This window comes from Carya illinoinensis, chromosome 11 (genome assembly GCF_018687715.1).
Source record: "Carya illinoinensis cultivar Pawnee chromosome 11, C.illinoinensisPawnee_v1, whole genome shotgun sequence".
Taxonomy (NCBI): Eukaryota; Viridiplantae; Streptophyta; class Magnoliopsida; order Fagales; family Juglandaceae; genus Carya; species Carya illinoinensis.
In genome coordinates, this window is record NC_056762.1 from 13,276,430 (window position 1) to 13,294,363 (window position 17,934).

Genomic DNA, 17,934 nt, shown 5'->3' on the forward strand with positions numbered 1-17,934 from the left:
TCCCTTGGTGAAAGATGGCTTTAGTCTTGCAAACACTTAGAACCAAACTTGAGTGGATGGAGGGTGGCGTGAATGGTATTTGGGTGAAGAGAAAATGGTAGAGAGTAGAGAGAAAGTGAGTGACCAAAATCTCTAAGCTTTTCTTAAAAAAAAAAAAAAAACCAAAAAGACTCTTGGCCTTTTGGCTCCCCCTTTTTATAGGAGTGATCTTCCCTTCTAGAAAAATTGAAACTTGGTGCATGGATGTTAAATGACATCACCACTTTGTAATTATTCCCCTTCTCCCTTCATTAGATTGTGTTGGGAACAAAAGTCAATCTTTTGGACAAGTGGCGTGTAAGTCCTCCAAACCGAAATCCTAGTTCTTTCTTTGCCATTCTTCAAGTGTCTATTTCCATTGTATCTAGTGGTAAAGAAGTTCTACCCATGTGCATGCTTGCTAAGTGGCAAGTGAAGTGTGTGTGTGTGACGCCCCCAAATTCCGTTTGGGATCGGACGGACATTTGAAGCGTTGAGACATGCAACACAAGGTTACCTGCCCCCGTTCATAACATATAAGATGCAATGTTCTTAACATGCATCTAACATTATACAATATTCGCAGCGGATAATTTTTTTCTTTAGCAAAACTATGCACCAAATTGAAAATATCCCAAATGCTTAAAACATACTTCATACATAAAGACCCATTGAGTAGATCACAACACTAGTCCAAAATGGTTATGATCCAAAAAATACTAAAGATGCAACTCCATTGTACAAGTAGTAATTTACGTTAACTACTATATTAACATTGACGTCGCACCGTCGCTTAGTCAACTGTGTCTAGTTGATCAGCTCCTGATTCTCCTTCAGGTCTTGTAACAAGATCTACCATTCGGGGGGAATGGTAGTTGGGACTACCAAAGTGAGATTTGATTACAAATCTCAGTAAGTTAACAAAAAACTTCCACACAAGCTAATGATGCATGCATGACAGTAAAAGCATAAATGCATAATCAAATTCATAAGTAATTAAAGCATAACTTGGTGTACAACATAGCATAATTGACATAACTTAAATTGAAACATGAACTGAACTTGACTTGATATGAAATTGATCTGAAACTTGACTTAGCATGAACTTGCTCTGAAACTTGAATTAACATGAAAAATACATACTCCACAGTTGTTGTGGCCCCATGTATTCTACATGTAAATACATACTCCATAGTTGTTGTGGCCCCATGTATTCTATGCAAACTTGACTTAACATGAAAAATACATACTCCACAGTTGTTGTGGCCCCATGTATTCTACGTGTAAATACATACTCCACAGTTGTTGTGGCCCCATGTATTCTACACAAACTTGACTTAACATGAAAAATACATACTCCACAGTTGTTGTGGCCCCATGTATTCTACGTGTAAATACATACTCCACAATTGTTGTGGCCCCATGTATTCTACGCATCACAATTGTAGTTAAATACATATTCCACAGTTGTTGTGGCCCTATGTATTCTACACAAACTGAATGTACTCAAGATGAAACGTGACTGGAATACAAAACGACTGAAGCCCTGACGTAACATAACGTGACTTGAACATAACTTGAAATACATGACCAACTTGAGATAGAAATATTTCATAACATGGCATAACATATAACAGACAACATATTTAACATGACATACTTGTAATGTATAGTAATACATGACAGGATATATTATATAACAGATAAAAATTGATGACAGAATAAATTCTGTATAATAGACAATTACGTAATAACTTGGCATGGCATGACATATATGATAACACACATACATACACTGTAGTTCCTTTACTTAGCACACATACACAGTAGACTGCTAGTAAGTTAAAAGCTAACTTATCTCGATCTCCGCATTTCTTATAAAACTTCAAGTGCGACCACGAGGAACTGTAATTAGTGATTCTAAAAGTTAGAACTAAATCACTAAATATTTGAAATATGGAAAATACTAACTTAAAAAGTAAAATTTTCATTTTACTCTCTACATGTGGGAAAATGACCGTTTTACCCATAACTTAAGGATTTTGCATACTAACTCCAAAAGTTTCTAAAATTTACATTCCTCATGTAAATTTTGTCATATACTTAAATATCAACTCAGAAAAATTTAAAACAAAACACAACTATGAAGAACACACTATGGCCGAAACATCAATAGGCCAATTCCCTTGATTTTTGTTGCAATTCCTTCCAACTTCAAAACTCATGCTTAAACCAAAATTTTGCAACAAACATCTTCCAATCCTAAGTTCAAAACCATACTTAAAACATCCATTTAGAAAAAGCTAATAATTAACACCAAATTTTTTTGTAAAAAGATCCAAGCACTTGAATCACAAGTTTTGACCTTAAATCAAAACATCTCCAAGAATTTCAAAAATCAAATCTTACTTCTAACATATTCATAATATCATCCTAACATCAACCATGCTTTAAATCATTAAACTAAAGTCACCAAAATCACAAAATAACATTTGGAGTTTTTGGTTTTACATTTAGTCCAAAAACAGAAACTTTTTCCTCAACTAGTTTTGATAAATCTCTTGATCTATGACTTATAAATATATGATCTTCAAACCAAACCATCACATGATTTAAAAAGATGTCCTAAAATATATATAAGCTTCTAATTCAAGATCACATGATTAGAAATTAATTAAAACATAAATTTAGCCAAGAATATCCACACTTTGGCTTATCTGAATATCTCTTTGCATAAAATTTCATATCTTTGAAACTAACATCAAATATCTTCAAAATAATAACATAACATGTATATAAGATGCTTAGGATCTTCCAATAAAATTATCAAAGTCATTGGAATAGGTTTAGACCACCAAAGAGTTAAACTTTCTCAAAACAGAAACTGTTTTTCCTCTTCCAGTTTCTAAGTTTCTAAATCTAAGAAAATCTTTCATCAAAACCTTTAATCATGCAAAAATCCTCAACCAATAATCATATACACATGTTAACAATACTCCATAAAAATTTCGGACCAATATCTATCCATTAGCTTGGTCAAAAACTCCAAACTATAACATATTCTCCAGTTTATCTCCTAGAATGACCTTTCTATAGTTTATACAATATTTTACTGACCAAATGATCTTCAAATGGGACAAATAAGATATCCACGTAAACTAGACTAAAAAAGGAACAACTTATATGAAGGAGACTTTATGATAAAATACTTAGAAAAGCTTCGAAATGGGTGTGCAAAAGACCTCCTAAAAGTTGTCCGAGAGAGAGTGTTTGATATTCTTTCAATGGAAAGTGTAAATGAAGATAATTTCATGGGGAGAGGTGGCTGGAGATACTTATGGATGAGATATGGAAGAGATGAGGCTGGAGTTGAGAGTTGAGTGTAGTTTTCTCCTACCCAAAATATCTATAAAAGATTATCTCATAATATTCTATCCAATAGTATCTACAAAAAATCAACTTAAGATATTTTTATCTAATAATATCTATAAAAATCAATTCAAAATATTTTTACCCAATAATATTCATGAAAATTACCTCAAGATATTTCTTTTTATCCAATAATATCTACAGTTTTGAACAGACGTTTTGTCCGAAAATATGAAAAAATGTTATTGCGCCATAAGACTTTAAATAACCCTCCGAGTCTAATGGCACAAACCATAATACATTTTGACACTTCTAACTATCTCCAATAATCAAAAACACACTTCTGATACCATAGTAAATAATAACACTAACTATGTAGTTAGACAAAAACCTATACGATTAATGGATTCGTGAAAACTTATGGGGTTTTCACGAGGTTCCTAAAGTTAATAGAAATTTCACAATTGAATTTCTAGCGGGCTGTTACAGTGTGGGTGTAGTTGGCTGTCGAAACCCTTCAACTCCCAAGGTGATCTTTCATCTTCCCAAAGTCTTGGAGAAAGGGCAATGCGGGTGGCATGCACCCTTCCCTAATGTTGTTCATCTCATGAGTTTCCTACCAAGATTCTTCTAGAACCCTTAGGCACGTGGCTCTCCATTTCCAAAGCAAAACCCTTCATCTTCTACCTTGCATGCATAACACATGGCAACTTCTTCAAGAAATCGAAACCCTGTCTCTTTCATGGTTGTCGTGCCTTGTCCCTTGGTCTTCTCTAGGCTTCACTTTCCATAACCTCATCATTTCTCTTATAGAAACCTTTCTCTACTTGTGACAAGTGTCAAAATACCTCTTCTTACAAGCAAGTCTTCTTGCATGCATGACACATGGCAAGAAGGTGGGTGATCCTTTAGGGCAGGCATGTAAGACCAAAACCCTAACTCTCTCACCTCTTTTCCCTCAATTCAGTCTAGATTCAATAAGTCCTAGTTGTAGGTTCCGGTGGATGACATGTGGTGTCCAAAGAATTAGGTTGGGCATGTGCCCTAGTTCTATTGGGCTTCAAACCCTAATTCTCCTATAGAGCCTAAGTCACTCATGGATTTGGGCCTTCCTCGAGGCCTTATATGCCTAGTGCACCAAACCTAATTTCTAATTGGGTTACTCCGCCTTGCTTGACCCAAAATAATACACCAAAAATAAATTAAAAGGCTTATCTTAAATCTTAGTTGTCACAATACTACTTTGGATACATTCAACATACATTTTGTATTTAACCAACGCTAGACTCTTTGTAGTCAAAATTATCCAAACCAAAATTGCAAGTGCAAACTGTGCAGTAGCATGATTAAAAATTTAAATCACTTGGGTGGATCACATACAACTACTCCTAATTTTCCCACCTACTAAATCACAAGATTCAAAATAGGAGGATTGTAATCATTCTATGACATTTGCCTAGATGAGTAGAAACTAAAAATGCTATACATTATGACATTATCCTAGAAATTTAGGAAAGGAGAAGTCTACATTTTACTAGAAAAATGCTATACATTATAACATTTCCATGTAGTAGAAACAGGACATTTACTCCAACACTTTAGTATATGAAGAACTAAGTAAACTACGACAAAGAATAAGCATGCAAGTTGATCCCATAGAGCCTATACATATTCTATCAAAGTTAGAGTGACATCTGCATGAATAGAGTGAAGCAACCATTAAGAAGCTCACCAAGCAACTCATTCATCCAAGTAATATTCATTCCATAATCCACATAACACATGAAGCAACTCATTCATTCACATAATACTCATTCATGCTCATTCTTTCATATAATACCCTCAAATCATTCACAACGGCACTTTAGTTCCCATAAGAACTCATAGTTTAGTGTGCCACCATCAGAATTTCTCCAATAAAAAACACATTAGACTATTAAGATAGTTTAGTGTGAGAATTGTGTTGTGTTCTATACAAAAAAAAAAAAAAAAAAACTATCAAAGGAGCATTCCCAAATGTGGCTGCATTGTTGCTTCAGGTTTGTGTCGTGTTCTATACAAAAAAAACTATTAAAGCAGAACTTCCAAATGTGGCTACAATTGTGGCTTCAGGTTATTGTTGTGTTTTATACAAAAAACTATCAAATGAGCATTCCTAAAAGTGGCTGCATTATTACCTGTCAAAAAATTTTCATTTACAACCCATACCAAGCCCAGTCATGGTTTTGTAGACCTTTGCTTCTCAAGTATTTTCAATTGGAGGCTATGGAAATACTCTTGCTGCATTGGAGGCAAACTTGAGTTGTCCATCCTCTCCTCATAATTTCCTTATCTTCTTTCCGTTGATCCAAATCAAGCCTCTCTTTTGTAAGGCGGATAATCTCATTTCTATCTTCTCCCTTCTCAACATTTATTCTCTTCTTCTCTTCTCTTATTTTAGTCACCAAATTAGCAAGATTGGAAGATGTACTATCTTGTCTCTTTCACTTCCTTTTAGCCTTATTTCTAATGGGTCTCTCCAAATTCACATATATAGATAGAGATATGGTGTCTTCATCTAGGATTGTAAACTCTGGCACACGAGTATTTGGGGTTACTAACCTTCTCTTAGTTTTCACTGTGCCCTCAACCACAGTCTGTTTCCATTTTGGATGGTGCCTTAGAATAGTCCAACAATGAATTTAGTGGAAAGTTGTGGATTGGTTACTTCGATAGAACTCTTTTGCTTACTTAATATGAAAAATTAGAAAATGAGATGTGAATTCGATAGAACTCTTTTGCTTGCTTAATATGAAAAATTAGTAAATGAGATGTGAAATATATCTAATACAATGTCATTTAAACGATGAAATTAAAAGATATTTTTTATGCACCTTATCTTACTTTGTAACTCCACATGGAGACCTTCCTTCGATTTAAGCTAAGGCCCCACAAAACTTATTTGTAGCATGTTGGCTAGTTGACCATCTATTTTTGAGGGAGTTAGAACTACGTTCACAAGATGTGAATTTTTTGTTTTTTGTTTTTTTTTTTCATAATATTCATATACTCTAGACCAAAATGAATGTTTAGATTGATCAACCCCATTGATCGGGTCCAAACTAGCATTCAACCAAGCTGACACTAGTAAGTTGTCCTCTTTTGAACTAAAGTTTCCTTGTCTAAGTTTTATTTTTCTAGCAGTCACTTGTTCTGAGTTGGGAGGAATAACTTGGGATTCTAAGTCATTCAAAGATGTGAGGAGGAAGTCATTGTAGCTTTCTTTCCCATCCTCTAAGAGGGTAGTGAAGGAATGAACTCCATGGAGTTGTGAATCCATCCTTTAAAGGTAAAAAAGAAAAAAAGAAAAAAAATGGGATCATGGAACTCAATCAAACTCAATTAAAAATTTGTGAAATTCTAAATTTTGCTAAGTACCACTTGTTTTGATAAATACTTAAAAAAAAGTCAGACATTCTTTATTACAAGTCTTATCAAATGGGGATAGTAACAGGCTAGGTTAGTGGTGGACAAAAAAAAAAAAGGAAGTTGATTATATGAATAGTGCTAGTACTTGGATATATAAACTAAGTTTAAGGAAAAACTTAAGCTTTAGTTTAGGCATATTTCCTTCTGTTAGTAAATGGCATCACCAAAATATAAATTGATTGAACAAATTATAAGAGAGTATATTGAGTACTGTTAAGCATGGATATGTGTTATTTAACTTCAATAAATTTCACTAAGCCAACAATTTTTGTTACGACAGTGTGAAGTGCCTCATCTATATTGTATCCACTTCTACTAAAAAACATACAATCGTATTGAACCAACCACTTTCATTTCCATAAAAGAGCAAAAAGGGTACAACAACATATCATCCTATAGGACTTGGAAACACTTTATATATGGATGTGTGAGCATTGACAATATGACACTTCTACAGTCATGTTAAAACATAGGTAATTCCACGACATTTATACAACAAGTAGAGGAGAGTCTCGAGAAACTTCCGTGATGCTAAATTTGCTCTTTAACCACAAAAATAAAAATACCTTAAATTTAGTTCACCTCTTACATTACCCAAATTAGCTCTTTCATGGCAAATATAACATTTGGAAACTCCTTTATGATATTTATTTATACAACAATATTCACAAAGAATTGTTCGACACACACCTAGACTATTAATCTTACTACCCTGAACAAATTAAGCAATATCAGGGTCAAAGCTTGACTACAAACAAACTCCAATCAATTTGTAAACTGAATTTTAGGTTAGCATCGAAACTTGCAAGTGCAGAAGGAATTGGTATTCCTGATATGACCACAGAAACTTTGTTAAATTAAGTGGTGATAAACATCTTGACAGGAAAGACCTCAATTTAAGGGGTGATAAACTACTTCAATGAACTCCATTGTATTTTTTTTTTTAAGGTTATGACAACCAGACACCCCCTTTTAGGGAAAGCCAAAACGAGAAAAAAACCTCAAACACAGAAAAGGGCACAATCAATACTTAAATGGAAGGTCACCTAACTTCATCCCTACAAGCAAACTCTAAAAATATGTACAACGGATTTTGTACTGCAAACTCTCTCCCTAGACACAAACATCCCTAGATGCAAACTCTCTCTATATGCTATAAAATCCCACAATCATGTACCCATGTAAACTCCTAGGCCCAAATTCTGAGAAGAAAAAATTTGTGCTTTCATGCATTTTGGAGAGAGAGAGAGAGGGAGAGAGATTCCCCAAAAGCTAAAGTATTTCACCCATATATTACTCTGAATCAGTACATGCTAAAGGAAAATAATTCCTAATGTTTACCTTAGTCATGAGAGCTTAGCTTGAAGTAGAAGACGACCTTGATTGGTGATGGAGTTGATGAGCATAGTCAAGGAAGATGGTGCCTTTAGCTTCTAGTTCTACTATGGCACCAAACAAAGAGAGAGAGAGAGAGAGAGAGAGAGAGAGAGAGAGAGAGAGAGAGAGAGGGTCTGAAATGAGAATAAAGGTAATTTGAAGAAATGGGAAAAATCAATACGAGGAGAGAGAAATGAATTAAAAACATTTACAATGATGAACATCTTCCTCCATATCTAGCGGGTTCCTATAGTAGAATGTAAAGTGCCTTTAAAATACAAGATCCAATAGAGGGCAGTTTTGAGAGAATTTATCTATATTTTAGAGAAAAATATATTATAGAGCATCCATTGGTAGTGCTCTTAGTGCCCTCTTAAATTTTGTTTGTTGGAAAAAAAAAATTATTTTCGAATTGATTTATTAATACACCAAATTCTATTAAAAGTCTAACATAAAATATTAATAGAATTTTGTTCATGTCAAAAACTCTTACAAATTTTCCCAAGTGAAATTGATGTACAGATACATTAACTATGGGATGTTGAAAAGAAAAAGACAGAACAAAACCATGTATGAGAAACTACAGATTAGAAAAGTCTTACATTATTATACTAACTCTAAGGTTTGAAGCAAAAGAAAGATAAATCCATAAATAGGTTATACACATATATTTAGGCTCACAACACGACGCGCCCATAGAGGTTTTGTGGCCGACCTAACCCGACCCGACTCGGAGACATGGACGCACCAACCCGACTTGATGAATCCGGGTCGGGTAAACCTGATTTTTTTTTTCCTTACCAATTTTAAGAAAAAAGGAAACGTGTAAAAGGCATGTGGGATTGAAGATTGAACAGTCTATGGCCTTCACCTAACCCATCTGCCTTTACCCATCAGCAGTCAGTATCACTCCGGATGGTCAATGCATGTTCTTGCAAGCTTTTCAAGTCGTGGTTGTTTGCCCGACATCATATTCAGACAAGGAAAGGCAAAAAAGGATAGCCATTGAAAATGTTCCATTGATATTAGAGACCATTTACCTTGGATTTCATAGTAGCAAATGACTCTCCATTGTGAGATTGGCATAATGACTACAAACCAAGTTTGTGTCTTTCTATTGTCATTCTCTTTCATTTCCTATTTTCTTTCTTTGTTTTGTCATGCGGCTAATTTAATCACACAAGGCCAATCCATAAAAGATAGCCAAACTGTGAAACCAGAAGGTGAGAACTTCAAACTAGGATTCTTCAGCCTTGAAAATTCATTTGCATAATTTGTTGGAATATGGTATTCCATTTCTCGAGTGATATGTGATATGGGTTGCATACAGAGAAATTCTACGCCAAATTCAACGAAGACGATGAAGATGACGAACAGAAGCGCAATGAGATGACGAAGAGAGTGGGGAAGGCTAGCGACTAGGGTTTGATCTATTACAAGCTTAAGTTTAAATGTGAGATGGGTTGCTTGGGTTGGAACCAATGTTTAATGAGTTTGATCCAAAAATCAGTCCAAACTGGTTTTATCGGGCAAGTCATTGGGGCGAACTAGGTTCACGGTTTTTCTGCATAGGCCTACATATATTGCTGCACATATGAGCTTTTTGTTACATCTTCGGTTAGGATGTGGTATAAATGTGGTGTTTACACCCTTCAATCACATAGCACGACCTTATAATTCTATTAGTTTTACAATAAACTAAATCACACCAAATCAATTTTTTTAAAATGCAATTTTGAATTCCAAAGTTGAGGTTGCCAAAGTTGGCTAAAATTCGATAGTTGATTGTCAGAATCTAATTCCCACTTTAGTGGTTAGCATCTACCATTATTTTTCCTTTTGTAAAGAAAAAGTTTTCTAAGTTTTTATTACACGTGGATGGTGTATTTTAGTTATGATGAAAAATTTGATGTGGCAAATTCTAGTTAAAAGATGTAAAAACTCATTTTACAGGACATCTTGATTTAAAAATTTTCCATTTTATAGTATTAATATTCAAATTACAATTTTTGTCATGAGGACAAGAGTCTTTTAAACCCCATTATTTTGTTCTCATTTTATTCACTACTCTAAAACAATATATGGACCAAAAATGATTAGCTACCATTGCAATAAATAGGGATTTTGGGACAAAAAGTTTTGTCTAAAAAATATTCCGATTTCATCCCAAAATATTTTTTGAGATGAAAAAAAATCATCCCTAAGTCGTCCCAATATTACTGTCTTAAAAGGTTTTTAAGGACGAAAATTTAAATTTTGTCTCAAAATTCTTTTGATAGGAAATTTGACAAAACTGTCCTGTAGAGTTTCAACAAAAACTTTTTTTGGGATGATTAAATTTCATCCCAGATATATCGTAGAACGGGCAAATCATTATGTTCGACCGTGAAGTATGTTTGAATGCATTGGGGTGAGTGGTTGACCAAAAAAATTTGTTCAAACGTATTGACATGGAAAAACTTTCGTATGTTAAATTTAGTGGCCAAACACACAACTATGTTTAAACACATTATGTTGAGTGTTCGATCGGATTATGATACGTTTGCACGATATAGTAGGAGATGATGTTCAAATGTGAAATGTAGTTTTTGAACAACATAGATGTCATGTTCAAAGTCATCATATTGCGTTCAAACTATGATCACGGATTACATTCGAATGTTTTGTGTAACCGTTCGAATGATTTGGCTGACTATGTTCAAACGGGTTTTGGTCATTTGAATAGTAGAAATTTGATTTTATCCAAAATAATGAAAGACCAAACACATATACATAGCATCTTCAAAATACATTACAATTTGTTCAATAAATATAAAAGTAGTCTCATAAGTGCGAACTAAATAAATAAAACAATAGTGTTCATTATACAGAAATAATTGTAAAATCTGTATAATGTAAATTAGTTGTTTGAAGGTCTGAATTGTTGCATAAGCATATGCATTTGGAGTTGCATGTCCCTCTCCTAAACTCTTCTTGCTGTTGTTCTTGTTGTTTCAATCATATCTCCATGTCTGCTCATTGCATCACTTGAACCTCTAACTCATACTGCCTTGTCCTCAATTCCTCAATCTCATACCTCACTTCCTCTAATACTCTAGAGTTATTGGAGGCATTTTTGGATGATAAGGACGAGATAGAAAGCTTGACTCAATGACAAAAACTCCTAAAATATCTTGAACGTAGACTCGAATTTTCATAAAAATATCAATATTACTTGTTGAGAAATTTTGATCTGATACAAATTAAGCACGTATGGAAATTATTTTTTCTGACACATTATAGAAAGAATTAATATTGCCCTAAATAAACAAATATGTTTAAATAAAACAAATAAAAATACTTGGATAATTTTCAAGGGCGTCGAGATGAGTCCACTCTCCATTACAAACAGTATGTGATGCAACATATAATTTTGTCATATCATAATTGGTACTTGAATTTTGCCACAAGACACATATATCAAATATATAAAGTCATTAGAATACGACAAATAGTAAACTTAAGCAATCAAGTATATAAAATAGCATTACAAATTTCTTAGAAAGGCAATTGAAAGATCTTGAGCATGCATAATGATGAATCTTCAAGTTTGATCTATTTGTTTAGTTTATAGAACTTTGTTCATGTATAGAATTTGTAAATATTAGTAAGAGAGAATTATAAAATATGACATGTAAAACAAGTCATTTACCTTATATGTAGGGTCTTCTAACATGTCACAAAAGTTTTTCCAATCAAAAGGTCGACATTCATGAAAAGGATGGTTGCGTGCCTCGTCATTGTTCTCAAACTTATTATAATGTTCATAACATCTCGCCTTATATTTGCGGGATGCATTATACATAAACTCATCAACAATCTTACGCTTCTCTCTCCGGCTAAAATTTAATTCGATGTCATCCTTGAAAAAATATATATACAAACAAATTATTTGCATATTCTATATTTTGCATACACATTAAATAATTTTAAAAGTCAATTAAACATTACCAAACACGCTTCTTGATAAGGGCTTTGACATCTTCGGAGACTTATGCCATGAACTCGTTGTCAAAGGTGCATAAGTTTGTGTAAGAGGACTCATATGCGATGTAAGCCAAATTGCTAATTGCCTTTCATCTTCGGTATGTTCATAAAAAATGTTAACCTTAATCTTACTCATTTTATGATATTTTTTCAATGTCATGCCTCTTATAGTGCCTCGACCTCAACGGGATTGTAAAGTTAAATATAAAGCATATCATATTTATTGTAGAAATGAAGTACATGATATTTAGAAAATATTTAATATGTATGATTTAGCTTAATTGAAACAGAATTAGTATCAGATTTTTCTCATTTTGGAGAGTTAATCTCTAATGGTGAGCCAGATGGAGAGTTAGGAACGGGTAGAGATGAGATGCGAACTTTGTTCCTCTTCAGTGACATGATTTCAAAGCATTGATACATTCATCACATGAGAGATTTATCATAAAGGGTCATGTGAACACAAAACAGGTCAATCATTCATATCAGTTTCAGTTAACCATTCATCCTCCTCATTTGTAGATACTTCAAATGAGTCAACATTTTCCTCAACTGTCGCATCAACAATTTCAGCCTCAATATCTTTCATACATAATGGAATCATCTCATATTGGCTAAAATCTACAAACAAGTTAAAGATGGGTTGACTTTCTTGGTATTAGGGGTGAGTTCGGTCTAGTCCGGTCTGGTTTTGTGGATAGAACTGAACCTATTCAGTCCAGGGTTTTCCCACCCTGGACCGGACCGAACTCCCTCAGGACCGGTTCGGTCCGGTCCTATTCAGTCTGGTCAGTCCACGGTTGATTTTTTTTTTTTAAAAAATCAAATGACATTTTGTTTAATACTTAAGTAATTATATTGTGATATATTTAATATATATACATATAGTATACTATTATATATATATTAGTAATACACTAATACTATTAGTCTATTAGTAATAATACTATAACTAATAACTATATGTAATAATAACTATGTTATAACTAATAACTATATGTAATAATAGTAATAGTGATAACTATATATGTAACTATATGTAATACTAATAACTAATACTATTAGTCTATTAGTACTAATAACTATACTAGTACTAATACTATAACTAATAACTATATGTAATGATATTAATATTATATGTAATACTATATTAAATAATAGTAATACTCTTATTACGAATGCTCTATGTAGTTATAGTGATTTAATACTAACATATTACATATTAAGCTAACTATACTAATACTATTATAAATTTACAAATATATGATATATTATAATTTATACTATAACTTTTATAATATGTTAATACATTAATATATATACTAGTACTATATATATTTTTTTGATCGGTTATACTAGTACTATATATTATAGTTAATAGTTATACATTAAAGATTATAGTAATACATTGATACTAAATATATATAGTTATAGACTTATAATGATATAGTTATTATGAATTTATGATTAGTATAACTATATAATTGTATTAGTATTAGACTATTAGTAATTCAATTTGACTATATTATATTAGTAATATTAGTTATGTTGAATCAGTTAGTTTGTATAACTATATTCTACATTATAAGTATTAATATAAATATTAGTATTAGTTATAACTATATAGCCTATATTAGAATTGAGTCTTAGACTATATAATAGATTAATAGTATTAGTACAATGACCGGTGCAAAACTGCAAGTGCACAGTATCGTAGTTTTATAGTAAAGTAATAAGTAGAGTATCGTCCTCAGGGATTGGTACCTTACTCTTGCCAAAAACCAAAATTTTACTAATCTCAATTTTATCTAGAGGAATCGCTAAGGTTTTTGTAGTTGCAAATAAACTTAGATCAACTCAAAGAGAAATAAGCAAAGAAAATAAAACTGACTTTCAAAGATCAAATTCAATGGGGAAGAAACCTTCTAGGAAATCGATTTCACCATAATTCTTCACTATGCTTTTCTCATCCAGCTAATTTAACTTAAACCTCTTTTGTCTATTAGCAAATCTCTAATTCATCCAAAAGCCTCTTTCGATAGTCAATTGGAAGTGATTCTAGTTTATCAATTCACACAAGAGTATGCAAATTAAATAATCAAGAACGCAATAAGACCAATGATTTAATTACTACACAGGTTCATACAAGTCTTTCGATCTCTATACTTACCTATGCTGAAATGTCCAAGATCTACCCTATGATTCCCTCTTTCGATAGCAAATCACAAGATTAATAATCATCTAATCAATGGCCAGTTAATTAGAAGCATTAAACTCAGAATAAATCAGATAAACAAATAGAGAATAGCATTAAATTAGCATGGACAAACAAGCATAGTTCGGAATTAGGTTACATCGTTTTCCTAGAAAGAAGAAAATTTAGCTCATGCTAGAATTGGAATTCAACATAAACGAATTCACCATAATTGTTCTGAGAAGATGGGAAGAAGAAAATAAACACTGAAAAATCCTCCTTGCAGCCTCAACTGGTCGTCAAAAGCTCAAGGGAACGATTCAACGCCTTTCTCCCGTCCGTGCTCGTGTATGAATCCAACGTACGTGCAATAAATTGGAATTCCGTCTCCAAAACAAATGATTTGAATCCCTCTAACTATGTTTTTCTCTCCCAAAGAGTGTTCTCCAGTCAAAAAACCGCGGCTCTAGAGTGAAGAATGGCCTTTTATATGGTCCCACGGCGGAAAACCTAAAATCTGTCAAAATACGATGTTCGCTCGAGCGGGGTGTCGAGCGCGCGTCGAGCGTTCGACTCTGCCTGATTTCGCTCGAGCGTCCTATCGAGCGCACATCGAGCGTTCGACTCTGCCTGATTTCGCTCGAGCGGCAAATGTCTCCGCTCGAGCGATCTTCGTTTTTCAGCAACCCGCTCGAGCTCCCTGTCGAGCGGCAGTCGAGCATTTGAATCTGCCTGAATTCGCTCGAGCGGCCAAAAGCCTCCGCTCGAGCGAACTTGTAAAATCTGCAATATGAAATTTTGCAAGCCATCAAATACCCCCAAACTTACAACTTTGTTTGTCCTCAAACAAAAAGAAAAACAAATGATAGTTTAGGCAATATCAACTCGACCCCAAAGAGAAGTATCATCAATCACCAAGCTTTTATGAATTTAGATTTCATCTCTAGTATCTTACTCTTTTAACATCAAAGATAGCAAGAAAATCAATCAAAAATTTTGCAATTTGTCAAGCAAGAGTTAGGCGTTTACTTCAACCTAAAGCTAAGACCTTGAGTGTGTGTGTGATATAGTCAATTTAACCTCAAACCACCTGCAAACTCAGATAAAAGTAGAACAACTAAAATCAAAAGAATTCTCTTAAAACTTAACCCCATAAGTCCAATTTTCAGAAATCCTCTCCACTAATGTAGTCAACACCAAAATCAAAGATCAAAAGGTCTTTATTAAGGTTGTAATGATAGGCCACAGGGTGAGGGTTAAGAAAGAACTGGATATGGGAAATTAAATCAAACTGGGAAAATACTTAGTGAAAAGAACATTAAAAGAGAAACTCACATGATTCAAATCATAGCTCTTTCTTGGCAATATGCTCATACTTGTGGCATTATTATTGCTGTAATCACTGATGTAATACCAACACTTCCCTTAACAAAATTTGAGGTAATTCACTTTCAGCTTGGCGACTTCTTTTTCTTTTCTTTTCTTTTTTTTTTTTTTTTTTTTTTTTTTTTTCTTTTTTTTTTCTTTTCAATCACTTCCTTTCTTCTTCTTCTTTTTCTTTGATCAAATAGAGCAAACATAATACGTTTCATCATGAAACCAATTTTCTCTTTTAAATGTAACTCTCCACCAAAGTATTTTCTCAAACTATCAACGGTAGATTCATTGTTTTTCAGGCTTAGAGCGGGCATGGTTTATGTAGTTTAAAGAATCAATAAAGGCTCATGAAGGCTCAAGGGGGTTGACTATGGAAACACATCATGTAATGATGGCATGACATTTAGGACGGCTGAGAAAGCTTTTTGGTTATGCCAAAGAAATGCCTAGATCATTTCTCTAATATTTGGTCTCAACTAGGATTTCGCCTCAAGGACCCATCAACGGATTCTAGAGCAAAGCAAAATCGAACCTCCCTCTTTCAATTAATTCAACTTCTTCTCTTCATAAGCAAAATGGAATAAGAGAAAAATGACTATGTGCTCAATTGTGTTCAAGGTCAAAGATTTAAACCAAAGTACCCACAAAACTTCACTTGACATAAAAGAAATTTTTGAAAATTTTTCTCAAAACCATCTTCAATCACAAATTTCAGAGTCATAGAGAATTCAATCTTACTCCAATGCATGCTTGGTAAGAGACTCAAACAACCCATCAACAACCCAAGACTTAGAAAACAAGAGGATCAAATGATTATAGGAGTTTACACCCCCAAACTTAAACTAAGCAATGTCCTCATTGTGATGCAAAAGTAAAAAGGATTGAAGAAATAAAGGAACTTCCCTGGTTTCATGGTGAACCTTCCGAGGTTTAAAAATTTTCCAGCTCTTTATTCTTGCTAAATACCTGCATCAAAAATTAATTTATTAAAACTTAAATAAATAAAGATAATAAAATAAATGAAAGAAAGAAAGATAGATATATGGGTTGCCTCCCATAAGCGCTTGTTTTAAAGTCTACAGCCAGACTTTTCAATGATCATCAATTAGGATCTCCAAGAGGAATAAATGCATAGTTCCTCTCCATTTGCTCTCCATAGTAGTGCTTCAATCTCTGACCATTAACTCTGAAAATGTTCCCAGTCTTGTCCTTCAAATCTACTGCTCCAAAAGAGGAAACTTCATGAATTGTATAAGGTCCCGTCCATCTTGATTTCAACTTTCCCGGAAAGAGTTTGAGTCGTGAATTGAAGAGTAAAACTTGTTGTCCTGGAGCAAACTCTTGCCTAAGAATCTGTTTATCATGCCACTTCTTCGTCCTTTCTTTATAGATCTTGGCATTTTCATATGCATCATTCCGAAACTCTTCCATCTCATTCAATTGAAGAAGTCGCTTTTCACCTGCTGCCTTCAAATCAAAGTTAAACTTTTTCACAGCCCAATAAGCTCTATGCTCCAACTCTACAGGAAGATGACATGCCTTTCCAAACACTAATCGGTATGGAGACATCCCGATAGGTGTTTTAAAGGCTGTACGGTATGCCCACAAAGCATCATCAAGCTTCTTCGCCCAATCCTTTCTATTGATTTTGACCGTCTTCTCAAGGATGTTCTTGATCTCTCTATTTGAAATTTCAGCTTGACCATTAGTTTGAGGATGGTAAGCAAGTGCTATCTTGTGCTTCACACCATATTTAGACAGAAGATTCTCAAATAACTTGTTGCAAAAGTGAGTCCCTTCATCACTAATAATAGCTCGTGGAGTGCCAAATCTTGTGAATATGTTCTTGTGCAGAAATTTGAGCACTACCTTTGCATCATTTGTTGTTGTAGCAATTGCTTCCACCCATTTTGACACATAGTCAACTGCTAGCAAGATATATGCAAAACCAAAAGAAGGCGGAAAAGGCCCCATAAAATCTATTCCCCAAACATCAAACAACTCAACTTCTAAGATACCTTTCAATGGTAACTCATGACGCCTTGAAATATTTCCCATACGTTGGCACCGGTCACAAGTTTTCACCAAAGTGTAACTATCACGAA